This window comes from Rattus norvegicus, chromosome 7 (assembly GCF_036323735.1).
Source record: "Rattus norvegicus strain BN/NHsdMcwi chromosome 7, GRCr8, whole genome shotgun sequence".
Taxonomy (NCBI): domain Eukaryota; kingdom Metazoa; phylum Chordata; class Mammalia; order Rodentia; family Muridae; genus Rattus; species Rattus norvegicus.
In genome coordinates, this window is record NC_086025.1 from 12100001 (window position 1) to 12113579 (window position 13579).

Consider the following 13579-nt stretch of genomic DNA (forward strand, 5'->3'; position numbering starts at 1 on the left):
AATTAATGATGGAGGTAAAGGGTAGATTTGACAAGCAAACCTTGGTCAACCGAAACTCAGACTGGTCTAGTCACTTGATAAAAGCCACTTAGCAACCAACAAAACCTGGATGCAGCCTGCAAGTATTTTCAGATTTCCAGAATCTTCTTAACCCTTCTGGAAGCCAGGTCCTCCAGAAAGGGGATATGCTAACTGCCCTGATTTATTCTTTGTGGAGCTGACCTTTGGCACTGTACCCTGCCAAATCTGCCTGGAGTAGCCTTTGACTATGGAGAGCAGAGGCTGTGTCCCTGGCAGAGGTGCTGGGCTGCTCTAGCCACAGCCCACTCTCTCCCCATCTCTGTCCATATCTGCACAGCCAGAGGCCTGGGACCTCAGGCATTCCAGATGGAGCAATAGAGACAGACAGTGGTTCTGTTCCTTCAAGGCCCAATCCTGAGGGCTCCTGTGCTCTGGCTCCCTTAATTTCTCTCCCCTTCCTTTCATTACACTTTCTCTATCTGTTCTGGACTGTGTGTGTGTGTGTGTGCATGTTATGTTTGTGTAGAGGTCAGAGGACAAATTACAAGAGTCAATTCTCTCCTTCCACTATGTGGGCACAGGGATGCAGACCCTCTCCTGCTGTCTTACTTAGGGTTTCCACTGCTGTGAACAGACACCATGACCAAGGCAACTCTTATAAAGGACAGCATTTAATTGAGGCTGGCTTATGGGTTCAGAGGTTCAGTTCATTATCATCAAGGTGGGGGCATAGCAGTGCCCAAGCAGACGTGGGACTGGAGGAGCCAAAAGTTCTACATCTTGATGCAAAGGTAGATAGGAGAAAACTGGCTTCCAGGCAGCTAGGAGGAGGGTCTCTCAAAGCTCACCCCTACAGTGGTACACTTTCTCCAACAAGGCCACACCTCCTAATAGTGCCACTCCCTGGGCCAAGCATATTCAAACTACCATACCTGCTAACTGGTTTCCTCCTGTTTTTGCCTGGCACACTGTGGCATCATGCAAGAATGTGGACAATGTAACTTCCCCTGCCTCCTCCCGCTGACTTTTCCTCCAGACCCTGCTCACCCTGTCTCCTTGGGGATAGTGTTCTCAAGCTGGCTTGGACTGGATTGATCATACTCTACATTAGATATCTAGATCTTCCTGGGGACCTCATTCTACTTACATAAATCTTTATCTGACATTTTAAAAGTGACTCGATAGATGAGGTCTCTTGTAACCCAGGTTGTAGTCAAGGACAATTTTGAATTTTGAAAGAGAGTTTGTGTGTGTGTGTGTGTGTGTGTGTGTTTGTGTCTGTGTGTGTGTGTGTGATGTTGTATGGTTTGTATGTGTATGTGTGTGTCTGTGAGTGTGTCTGTGTCTGTGAGTGTGTCTGTGTGTGTGTGTGTGATGTTGTATGGTTTGTATGTGTGTGTGTGTCTGTGAGTGTGTGTGATGTTGTATGGTTTGTATGTGTGTGTGTGTCTGTGAGTGTGTCTCTGTGTGTGTGTGTGTGTGTGTGTACTGGAGCTTTTGGAGACTAGTAGAAGAAGTCATGGGATCCCCTGGAGCTGGAGTTAGCCGTGTGATGTGGGTGCTGAGAACTGAACCTGAATCTCCTGCAATCTGTCCCGCGGCCTACCATGGTTCAACTGCCTGACCCTCCGTAGTTGTTATTTTCCCTGCTGGGGATTGAACCCATGTCAGGCACATAGAGGTTCTAGCATCTGAGCTTCACCCACTGCTCCTTCCCACAGCTGTTGTTTGTTATGAGTACACATCTTCTTCCTCCTATGAGTTTATAAGGATGAAGAGTTCTCCCAGCTCAGCAGCACATCCCAGTGAGAGTCTCAGATGGGCGGTGGGTGGGTGAGCTGCCTCTCTCTAGCCATCATCATCCTCAGGCTTCTTCCTGCACATTCTGAGGACAAGGACCACCATCCCAAGGCTTCCCTCTGCACAATACAGATTCTTCTTTAGCCATCAAACCCCACCCCCAGTAGCACTTCCTCCAGGAACCCTTTTAATGGCCCTTCCAGGTCTCACCGTGTAGCCCAGGCTGGCCTGGAACTCTCATTCATCTGCTTCAGCTCACCAAGGGCCGCCGTGCTCGGCACTCATCTGGGTGTTTACTGATGCTGTGCAATGTTTCATTTGCTCATCTGGAAATGCGTCTGCCCTCTCCTCCCACTGGTCTGTCTCTCTGTTCCTCTTTCTTAACCATTTCTCTCCTAGTCCCTTTTCGTATACTTCAGCTTGTATATCCCTCAGACCAAGACTTTTTTTTTTTTGTCACTACCAGTTGTCTTCTGATCCCTGCATTCAATGTGTCAGCAAATCCCTTTTGTTTCACCTCTGTGGACATCCCTGAGTCGGGACATGGCTCAGTGGCAGAATGGTGGCCTGGCATGTTCAAGGCCCTGGGTTTCAACTCCAACGCAGGAAATAAAAGCAAAACCAAAAGCCGGGCTGCGGTGGCACATGTCTTTAATCCCAGCACCAGAGAGGCAGAAGCAGACAGATCTCTGGTCTACAGAGTGAGTTCCAGAGCAGCCAGGGCTACACCGGGAAACCCGGTCTCGAAAGACAAACAAACAAACAAAACCAACAAAAAACCCCCAAACCAAACTTCCACTCTCTTTTTCCAGCTCAGACCAGGGCTAGGCACTGGAAGCTCTCGTTCCTCCTTCAACCTATTCCTAAAGTTGCTGCCAGAGGGCGCCTGTTACAACTTTTGCTTAGCACTTCCTCTGTGGGGAGCCTTGTTTACAGCTCCCACTTTCTCCAGTGAGATGATCTCGGTTCCAACAGGTCAGCCGGCTGAGCAGGTTTCTTAGTTAGGGTTACTATTGCTGCGATGAAACGCTATGACCAAAAGTAACATGGGAGGAAAGGGCTTCTTCCACTCACAGTTCCATATAACAGCTCATCATCCAAAGCAGTGACGGCAGGAACTCAAAACAAATCAGGATCCTGGAGGCAGGAGCTGATGCAGAGCCCATGGAGGAGTGCTGCTTACTTAGCTTGCTCCTCATGGCTTGCCCATATTGCTTTCTCAGAACCAGGACCACTGCCCAGAGATGGCACCACCCACAATGTGCTGGTCCCTCCCCCATGAATCACTAATTAAGAAAATGCTCTGTAGGTTAGCCTATAATCAGTTTGAAATTCACTCTGTAGACGAGGCTGGCTTCAAACTCACAGAGCTCCTCCTGTCTCTGCTTTCTGAGTGCTGGGAATAAAGCTGTGAGACACCATGACCTGGTTTGGAGGCATTTTCTCCACTGGGGCTCCCTTTCAGATAACTCTGTGTCAGGTTGACATAAACCTAGCCAGGCACCACTGACCCCTTGTAAACTTGACATACAAACACATCACTTTTCAACTCAAACCTTTCTTTTCTCATTTATCCCCCAAGATTCTAGGTTAATATCATACTATAAAACACATAACTTTAAAAGTCCCACAGTGTTTACAAATTCAAACACACTAAAAGTTCAGTTTCTTTACAATATCCAACCTCTTTAAAAATTCAAAAATCTCTTTTAAAGGTTCGAAATCTCTCAATTGTGGGCTCCTGTAAAAAATCAAAATTAAGCTAAATGTTTTCTTACTTCAAACGGGAAAAGCCAGGGCTCAGCCACAATCTGAACGAAGCAAAACCGAACTCCAAACGTCTACACAACTTAGCATCCAATTATCTGGAGTTTGCTCATGCTCTGGGCTCCTCCCAAGGGCTCCCGTTAGCTCCTTGGCCCTCTGTAGCACTGACAGCTCGTCTTCTAGGCTCTGGCTGGCTACACTTCACTGCTGCGGCTGTTCTTGGTGGTCACCTCAGGGTACTGGCATCTCCAGACGGCTGGGGTCCCTTACCGAAACTGGCCTGTGCTTTCACCAGGAGCTTCTCCTGGGCTTTCCTGGCCTCCATCTCTGCCTGCCACACAGTGCCAAACCTTAGCTGTTCTCCATGAACCCTTCATGCCTTCAAAACCAGTACCACATGGGTGACTCTTAACCTACCAGGTTCGGCTGCCAGCACTACTCACAGTCTTGGCTGCCTCTGGAACGCAGTCTGTGTGCTGACTCTGAGGAAACACTTCCCCAGGTTTCAGCTCAGTGATGCTGGTCTCTTCTTAGTCACAGCTGATTCTTCATCCCCAGATGACTAACATCTGTTGTCCCAGCAAAGCAAAAGTTTTACTCGAGTGGTTCCGGTCTCTTGTTAATCACAGCTGATTTTCTGACCAGCCACCAGATTCTTCACACAAAAGGCTTCATAAAATCTGGGCTTCCCTCTGAAGGTTCCCTAGCCAGGCCTCCCTCGCCTCTATTGTGCTCTACATCTCAACATTCTTTTTGTTTGTTTTGGTTTTAGTTTTCTGAGATAGGGGTTTCTCTGTGTAGCCCTAGCTGTCCTTCTGTCCTTGAATGTGCGCTCTCTCTCTCTCTCTCTCTCTCTCTCTCTCTCTCTCTCTCTCTCTCTCTCTCTGTTGAACAGGAGGCTGGCCTTGAACTCTCTGAGAGATCTGCTTGCCTCTGCCTCCTGTGTGCTGGGATTAAAGAGGTGTGCCATTATCACCCAGTGTGCGCTCAATATTCTTATTTTCCAAGCCCGGACAGAATAATGGGTCACTGAACTCTCAACATTCAGTGGTTTTTCTAGCCAAAAGTTCCAAAGTCCTTTCATAATCCTCCCCCAAAAACCATAATCATATCTGTCCCAGCAATGCCTTACCATCCTGGTTCCAACCTGTCTTAATTAGGGTTACGATTGCTGTGATGAAACACCATGTCCGAAAGCAACAGGGAGAGGAAAGAGTTCGTTTCACTCACAGCTCCATATAACAGTTTGTCTTACAAAACAGGGATGGCAGGAACCCAAACAGGGCAGGATTCCGGAGCCAGGAGCTGATGCAGAGGCCATGGAGGGGTGCTGCTTACTGGTTTGCTCCTTGTGGCTTGCTCAGAGTGCTTTCTTATAGAACCCAGGACCCCCAGCCCAGGGACAGCACTGAACTTTGGCCCACCATGGACTATCAACCACTAATTAAGAAAATGTCCTACTGTAGCAAGATCTTAGGAAGGCATTTTTCTCAGTAGAGTTCCCCTCCTTTCAGATAACTCTATCCTGCATCAAGTCGACATAAAACTAGCCAGCACAGTATCAGGTAAAGGTGCTTGTCACTAAGGATGATGACCCCAGAACCCACATGGTGAACAGAGAGTGCAGACTCACGTAAGCTGTCCCCTGAAATCCACAGACATACACACGTGAAATAAATAACCCTCTTTGTAAGAACCCACAGGGCCGGCCCTGGTGACCTTCACAATCTTCTTGCCCTGCTCTCCTCCTCTTTCTGTCTTTCACTTCAGTCCAGCTCCACTCACTTCCTTGCTGTTCTTCCAGGCAGAGTGCAGTCTTGGGGCCCTCTTGAAAACTGTATCATCTATCTAGATACCTTTCTTTTTCTTCTTTTAGAGTTGTGCTTTGAATCCCACCTCCTCAGAGAGGCCTCTCCCATCACCTTGCCTTGTTGGGTTTTACATCCTAGCAGGTTGTGTGTACAATTTACCCTCTTAGGTTGCCGATTTTTAAATTCTTCAGCGTACAAGAGAGCCAGCATCTGTCCAATGGGCCTATATTGCACACAGGTGTGGTTGAGGGAAAGTCACTCCTACAGGGTGACTGTCACAGCCAGACCTAGGGAGTTGGTAAGCAAATGTGACTAAGAGCCGTTTGGTCAGGTCTGAGCCCTTTCAGGTGATGTGTGGGGCAGGTTCATATGGATGACTGGATGGAGGCGTTTTGCCTTGTGGCTTTATTCTCGGCTCAACTAATAGGGAGCTGCTGGTGGCACTAGAAAGAGGGAAGAGAGAGGCTACATCCACTCTGTTTCTTTCCCTGTGAGGCTCACATCGAGGTCTGTGTCCCTGGAGGGAAGGTGTGTGGTTCTGACCACACAGCCTTGTTCACACAGCCCTGTTTGGTTCGGCTTCTGGGAACCGCTGAAGCTTGAACCAGATCCTAGGACTGCTAACAGTCCTGGTAGTAGGACTCATAGCTGTTTCTATCTGCCAGGGTGATTCTATTAAGCCACCTTCCCTCTGTTTCAATGTTCTGTCCGAGCCTATAGCAGAACCCAGAGCTTTGTACATACTACAGAAGTGATTGACCACAGAGCTGCCCCACTAGTTCATAATCTTTTAAAACAGTAATGAACAAAGGACTGGAGAGTTAGCTCAGCAGTTAGGAGCACTGGCTGCTCTTGCAGAAGACTGGGGCTCAGTTCCCAGCACCCACATGGTCGCTCACAACCATTTGTAACTCCAGGCTCAGGGAATCTGATGCCTTCTTCTGACCTCCTCAGCCACCGTCTGTATGTGGTACACAGACACACAAACAGACAGACATTCATGTATAAACAAAATAGACAAAAACAAAATAGACAAAAATCTCAAAAGGTGAACCAGGCATGTTATTGCGTACCCCTTATGTCTGAACTGAGGAGGCTTAGGCAAAAAGATCAGTTCAGGGTCAAAATGGGCTCTAAAGTGAGACCCTGTCTTAAAATTGAAAGAAAGAAAAATGGTGAGGGCTGAAAACTTGGTTCAGTGATTAATGGCATTTGTAGACCTGGTCCAGTCTCCAGCACCCACAGGTGGTTGTAGCTCCAGTTCCAGGGCATATCTGATACCCTTTTCTGAAGTCCTTGGGCCCCAGGCACACACGTGGTATATAGACATGTAGGTATAACATTCCTAAACATTAAAAAAAAAAAAAAGGCTGGACAGGCAGCTTAGCAGGTAAAGGCACTTGGCGACAAATCTGGTAACTGGAGTTTGGTCCTTGGGACGCATGCAGCAGGAGGAGGCAACCAAATCCCAGAGGTTGCTCTCTGACTTCCACACACCCTTGCACCCTACGCCACATGACGTGGATCTATACACACAGAAACGAATAAACAAACGTAAGAATAGGGGGAAAAGATAAGAGAAAGAAAGGGTTAAAGTCAGATATAGCACAGGCCTGTAATTCAGCACTTGGGGGTGGAGGCAGAGTTCAAGACTATCCTCAGAGACATAGTAAGTTTGAGGCCAGCCTGGGCTACATGTGGCACTGTCCCCCAAACAGAAAGAAAGACACGTCATTGATTTTTATGACTGACTGCTATTCCACCACATAGATGTCCTGCTTTCCCCTTTCCTTTGATGGGCAGATTAATTACTTTCCTCTTTTCAGCCATCACTAATAGTGCTTCCTATAATAAGTATAAAAGTGGATATGTGTGTGCATTTTCAATTCTTTGGGGTATCTACTTAGGAGCAGACTCTGAACGATGTGGTAATTCTGTGCTGAACCCCTGGAGCCCCTGAGGCTCCACCCTTACGTTCCCACCCACAGTGTCAGCGGAGAGCAAACCCTTGCTCTCGCCCTCATCTGATGTCAGCTCTGGGAGCCCTGGGAAATATCTTTTTATTTCATTTTTAAAGTCACACTTATTACCACTCCTGGGCATATACCCGAGATGCTCCAACATATAACAAGGACACGTGCTCCACTATGTTCATAGCAGCCTTATTTATAATAGCCAGAAGCTGGAAACAACCCAGATGCCCTTCAACAGAGGAATGGATACAGAAAATGTGGTACATCTACACAATGGAATACTACTCAGTTATCAAAAACAATGACTTCGGGGTTGGGGATTTAGCTCAACGGTAGAGCGCTTGCCTAGGGAGCGCAAGGCCCTGGGTTCGGTCCCCAGCTCCGAAAAAAAGAAAAAAAAAAAAACCAATGACTTCATGAAATTCATAGGCAAATGAATGGAACTAGAAAATATCATCCTGAGTGAGGTAACCCAGTCACAGAAAAACACACATGATATGCACTCATTGATAAGTGGATATTAGCCCAAAAGCTTGGAATACCCAAGATACAATACACAGACCACATGAAGCTCAAGAAGAAAGAAGACCAAAGTGTGGATGCTTTAGACCATCTTAGAAGGGGCAACAAAATACTCACAGGAGGAAATATGGAGACAAAGTGTGGAGCAGAGACTGAAGGAAAGGCCATCCAGAGACTGCCCCACCCGGGGACCCATCCTGTATACCCAAACCCAGACACTACTGTGGATGCCAAGAAGTGCATGCTGACAGGAGTCTGATATAACTGTCTCCTGAGAGGCTCTGTCAGAGTCCGACAAATACAGAGGTGGATGCTCACAGCCAACCATTGAACTGAGAATGGGGTCCCCATTGGAGGAGTTAGAGAAAGGACTGAAGGAGCTGAAGGGGCTGACAACTTCATCAGAAGAACAACAATATCAACCAACCAGATACTCTAGAGTTCCCAGGGACTAAACCACCATCCCAAGAGCACACAGGGATGGACCTATGGCTCCAGCTGCATATGTAGCAGAGGATGGCCTTGTTGGGCATCAGTGGGAGAATAGGGCCTTTGTCCTGTGAAGGCTTGATGCCCCAGTGTAAGGGAATGCCAGGATGGGAAGGTGGAAGGGAGTGGGTGGGTGGGTGAGGGAGCACCCTCATAGAAATAGGGGGAGGGGGGATGGGATATAGGCTTTCTAGAGGGGAAACTGGAAAGGGGAATAACATTCAAAATGTAAATAAAAAATTCCAGTAAGAGAAAAAAATGTGAAAAGAGGTTACACTTGTTAACTTATTGGAAGAGTTGTCTCCTCTGCAGCCTGGAGGTCAGAGGACAGCGTGCAGGGATTGGTTCTTGTCCTTTCATCATGTGTGTCCTAGTTAGGGTTGCTGCTGTGATGAAACGGTATGGCCAAAAGCACGTTGGGAGGGAAAGGGCTTATTTGCCTCACATTTTGATATCGCTGTTCACCATTGAAAGAAGTCAGGACAGGAACTCAAGCAAGTCAGGAACCTGGAGGCAGGAGCCGATGCAGAGGTCATGGCAGGGTGCAGCTTACCGACTTGTCCAGTCTGCAGTTTCTTCTTTCTTCAGAACATGGGACCACCAGGCCAGGGGTGGTACAGCTCACGATGAACTGGGCCATCCTCCGTGGATCGCTGTTTTAGAAAACAACGTATAGGCTTGCCTATAGCTTGACCTCATAGATGGACTTTCTCAGTGGAGGCTTCCTCCTCTCTAACGACTCCTCTGTCAAGCTGACATAAAGCTGAACATCGAAATGTGAGTCTAGATATCAAACTTGCAGCTACCTTTACTCATTGAGCCATCTTCCTGATCTAAAAAATACTTTTTGTTTTGACAGTCTTTTTATATAGCCTGACTGGTCTAGAATTCACTATCTAGACCAGACTCGCCTTGAGCTTACAGAGATCCGCTTTCCTCTACCTCTTACTTTGTTTTAAGATTAAAAAAAAAAAAAACTTTAGGTTTATTTGTGGTGGAGTGTGTGCGCGCACATGAGTGCAGTGCCCATGGAGGCCAGAAGAGGGAGCTGGAGTTACAGGTGGTTGGTCTTGGGTTGCTTAGCATGGGGGCAGTGAATGGAACCTGGGTCCTCCTTTAATGCAGCAAGTACTCTTAACTGCTGAGTCATCTCTCTAGACCCTGGAAAGATCCCAGAAAGACCTCTTTAAAAAATTAATGATGGATGCTATGTATTGTAGCACTCGCCTTTAATTTCATGGAAGGCAGAGGCAGATAGGTCTCTGGGAGTTTGAGGTCAGCCTGTGTCCAGTTCTAGTAAAACCTTGTGTCAAAAATTATTTTTTTTTTGGTTCTTTTTTTCAGAGCTGGGGACCGAACCCAGGGCCTTGCGCTTCCTAGGCAAGCGCTCTACCACTGAGCTAAATCCCCAACCCCCAAAAATTATTTTTAAAGCAATTCTTTGAGTTTCATAGATGTGTAATACTACGTTTTGAACAAATTCTTCCCTCTGTCCCATCCTCACCTCCTTCTTCCCGACAATCCCCCTCCCACTTTCTTATCTTTTTATTATTTAGTAGGGGCTCCCTACCTAAGCGTGTGTTGGGGGAACGTTGTTTTCTGGAGCACTGACAGAAAGACCCTGCTGTGGCCCAGGCAGCTGTCCTGAAGTATCTTCCTGGTCTAGTCATGGCTGTCTCATCCAGGTTTTTGGTCTCTATGTCCATGCTGTCTCCTCTTTTTTGCCTACCCCCATGCGATGAACCAAGAGGTGACCATTGTGAATTGTCCGTGTGGGTCTTGTGACTTTCCCATTGGGTTCAAGCAATGGGGAGGCACAGCAGGTTTTCGAGGGAAGGAGAGTCCTTTAGTGACCTGGTAACCACGTAGCTCTACACTTTCCCAGGGTCCCATGATGGGCCACTCATGTGATGTTGCTGGTCACTACCCTTCCTTAATCTCCACCTCCAGTCATCTGGAGGACGGCCTCTGCCTGTCCTCACTGTGAACATGCTGTCGCCCACACTTGTCTTCATCCACAGCTCTATCCTCCTTCAATAAGTGATCTAGCCACCCACCACCATGTTGACTTTCTTTCCAGTGTAGGTGAATCACATTCTCACATGAGTCCTGCTGCCTACATGAACTTCCCACGGCCCTCGTGGACTGAAGGTGGCGCGCACAGTTTCCCTCAGCACAGCTGACACTTGTGATCCATTAATCCTCTTTTGCTGGGGTGTGCTGTGTGTGTCAAGATGTTGAACAGCATCTCTGGTCTCCACTGATGACAAGCCTAGTGGCAAGTCAATTTGACCCTGATGTCATGACCCATACTGCCTATGTCTTTTCCTGCAACTGTTTACCTAACAAATCAATCCCCAAACACAACGAGCCAATATTTGCTAAGCCAGATATAGGGCTAAACACCCTTCAACATCTCATCTCACCGCCCGTTTCTTCTGTAGAAGGAGGGGTGGCTCAGAGCAGTTATGTGAGTTTCCCCAAATCACACAGCCAGGACACCTAGTGTCTGTCAGTGCCTCTTCACCCCAGACTCTGCTTTTCCCTCTTTCCTGGTGTTCACCTCTCTGTCTCTTCCAGTCCCTCATGCAGTCTGTGACTGATATGACCAAGTGTAGTGGGCCTAGCCTCAGCAAACCCCTCCTACCCTGCCAGGCCTCCACTAGCCAGCTTCCACCTTCAGCCTCTAGAAAGATCCTTCTCAAGCTCTCTGTCTTTGGGAATTTGCGAACCTTCTAGTGTTTCCAATAAGGTCTTCTTTGTTAACATCATCAGCAAAACTCAATCCACACAGCTAAAACGATAAGCAAGTTCTACTGTGCTTTAAAGCTGGCGAACAGTATGAGGGTTCTTTCCTCCGCTCAGACACCGTCCGAGACTCCCCATTGCCAACCAGATCAACCCCTACCTTCTGCAACTGACCCTCACAGCCCTCCCCGTCAACTCCAGGACACTTCTAGCCTTCTCATCTCTCATGCCCTGGCCAGGAAAAGTTACTTACCAGGTAATACCTTCTGGTTTCTCTGTGTCTGAGCCCCACCCCCTCTGGCAAACCTGTTGTAATTCAACCTCTCCCCACAGGCCCAGCTCGAATGTCACATGCTTCAGGCCACCTGGTCTGCCCTCCCTTCTGTGGCTTCCATGCAGGAAAGCTTCAGCAATTTCTATCTCCTGTTCTTCACCTCAAATTCCCACACTTCCAGGGCAGGGGGCCTATTGAGAAAGAGTTACTGGAGACAGAAAGAAATCTTTGAAGTGGAGGCCAAGTGGGCCTTCTTAAATTGGTTTTCCCCTCTCTCTGCCCACCGACCCAAGTCAGTTGCCCGCCACCCACCAACCTGCCGAGCCCAGCCATGTGGTCTGTCAAACGTTCACTGGTGGGTCTGACTGGACAGTTCTGAAGCAGATGGACTGACCAAGGACAATATCCTGCTGCAAGGTTGAGTGCCTGTGAGTGGGTGGGCTGGGTTGAGGTGGGACCTGGATAGTCCAATGCTTATGGAGACCCTCCCCTCATCTTTCATTTTTGCATTCATTCATTCAGTGTATATATATATATAATTTAAGGTTTATTATTTATTTTGTTTTGTGTAGGTGAGTGTTTTGCCTGCATGTGAGTATGGGCATCACGTTCATGCCTGATGCGTCCAGGTCAGAAGACAGTGTTGGATCTCTTGGAACTGTCTTTGCAGGTGGCTGTGAGCTGTCATGTGGGTGCTGGGACCTTAACCTGAGCCCTCTGCAAGAGAACCAAGTGCTCTAACCTCCGAGCCATCTATCCATTTCCGTGTTTATTAATGTAGTGTGGAGGTCACTGTGGTCTGTGTGAGTCTGTAGAGGTCAGAGGACAGCTTTTGGGAGTTGGTTCTCCCCTTCCATCATGAGTCCTGGGATGGGCTCAAGAAGTCACGCTTGGTGGTCATTGCCTTTGCCTGGATAAATCATCTGGCTGGCCCCCTTTTTCCTTTGAACAGTTTTGTGCTTCTTATTTAAAGATCTGTTCTTATCATTTTTGATTATGTGTGTGAGTGTGTGTCCATCTGTGTGAAGGTGTGTGATCATGAGTGCAGAGCCTCTGGCCCCCCTCAATCTTCTGGAGCTGGAATTACACGCAAGCAGCTGTGAACAAGTGTTTTAAATGTGACCCACTTCTCCAGCACCCCCTTTCTTCAGCACTCCCTCTCTCCTCTATCTATCTATCTATCTATCTATCTATCTATCTATCTATCTATCTATCTATCTATTATCTATCAACTATCTACCTACCTATCTACTATCTATCTATTATCTATCATCTATCTATCTATCTATCTATTATCTATCAACTATCTACCTACCTATCTACTATCTATTATCTATCATCTATCTATCTATCTATCTATCTATCTATCTATCTATCAACTATCTATCTATCTATCTACCATCTATCTATTATCTATCACCTATCTATCTACCTGTCTATTATCTATCTTCTCTCTCTCTCTCTCTCTCTCTCTCTCTCTCTCTCTCTCTCTCTCTCTGTCTCTGTCTCTCTCCCTCCCCCCCCCCCCCAGGGTTTCCTTAAATAGTCCAGACTGGGCTGGAATTTGTGATTTTCCTGCTTCCAAGTGCTGGGACCGTGGATTGCGGGAGATTGTGTGGACTGGAGGAAGAGGTGCAGAATCCGACCCAGGAGGGCAGGTAGAGCAGGCTCCAGGAAAAACAGGTAGCCCTCCATCCCAGGGCTGATGGAGTCTGAGAACTCTTGAGAGCCCCCAAAGAATACTCCTGTGGAACAGTGAGAGTCTCGGAAGTGATGGTGTAGAAACTCCTGAGCATAGGAGATGGGCGACCCAGAATGGAAATGAGGCTCTAATAGGAGTCAAGACAGCGGGGTCTGAAGGTTCTGGCTTTTAGCTGTCTGCGTTTTCACATCTCCATCTGTCTGTTAAGCCTTCCCTTTCTCTGTCCCAGTTTCCTGTTCTCAGGTCTGGATCTTAGGGGCCAGGCTTGCAAGCAGGGGCGTTGCCAGTGTGGGCGTGGCCCCGGAGTTGTGAGGCGGGGCTTAGGGCTCAGCCTGAAGCTTGTAAAGGGCTGAGGCTCAGCCGGGCAGGTTTAAAGGGTTGGGGCTGTCAGAGCGCCCTGTCAAAGCCACGGATCTGGATCGAGAGCCGCAGGCTGAGACGCGGGTGAGTGCGTGGCTCCAGCGACTGTGGC

At 47.9% G+C, this 13579-nt stretch overlaps 1 protein-coding gene across 4 annotated transcripts in view; it reads left to right on the forward strand.

Moving 5' to 3' along the window:
• The window catches only part of Cyp4f39 (cytochrome P450, family 4, subfamily f, polypeptide 39), a 73256-nt gene that overhangs the window by 17180 nt on the left and 42497 nt on the right, over positions 1-13579 (forward strand). The window contains exon 1 of one of the 4 annotated variants that reach the window (XM_008765183.4): positions 12929-13551. The exons of 2 other annotated variants lie outside the window; for them this stretch is intronic. The gene's annotated coding sequence lies outside the window, so the exon portion shown is untranslated. Of the gene's footprint in view, positions 1-12928; positions 13552-13579 lie in introns of those variants that run through there. One more of the 4 variants, XM_234837.10, reaches the window with a different exon arrangement.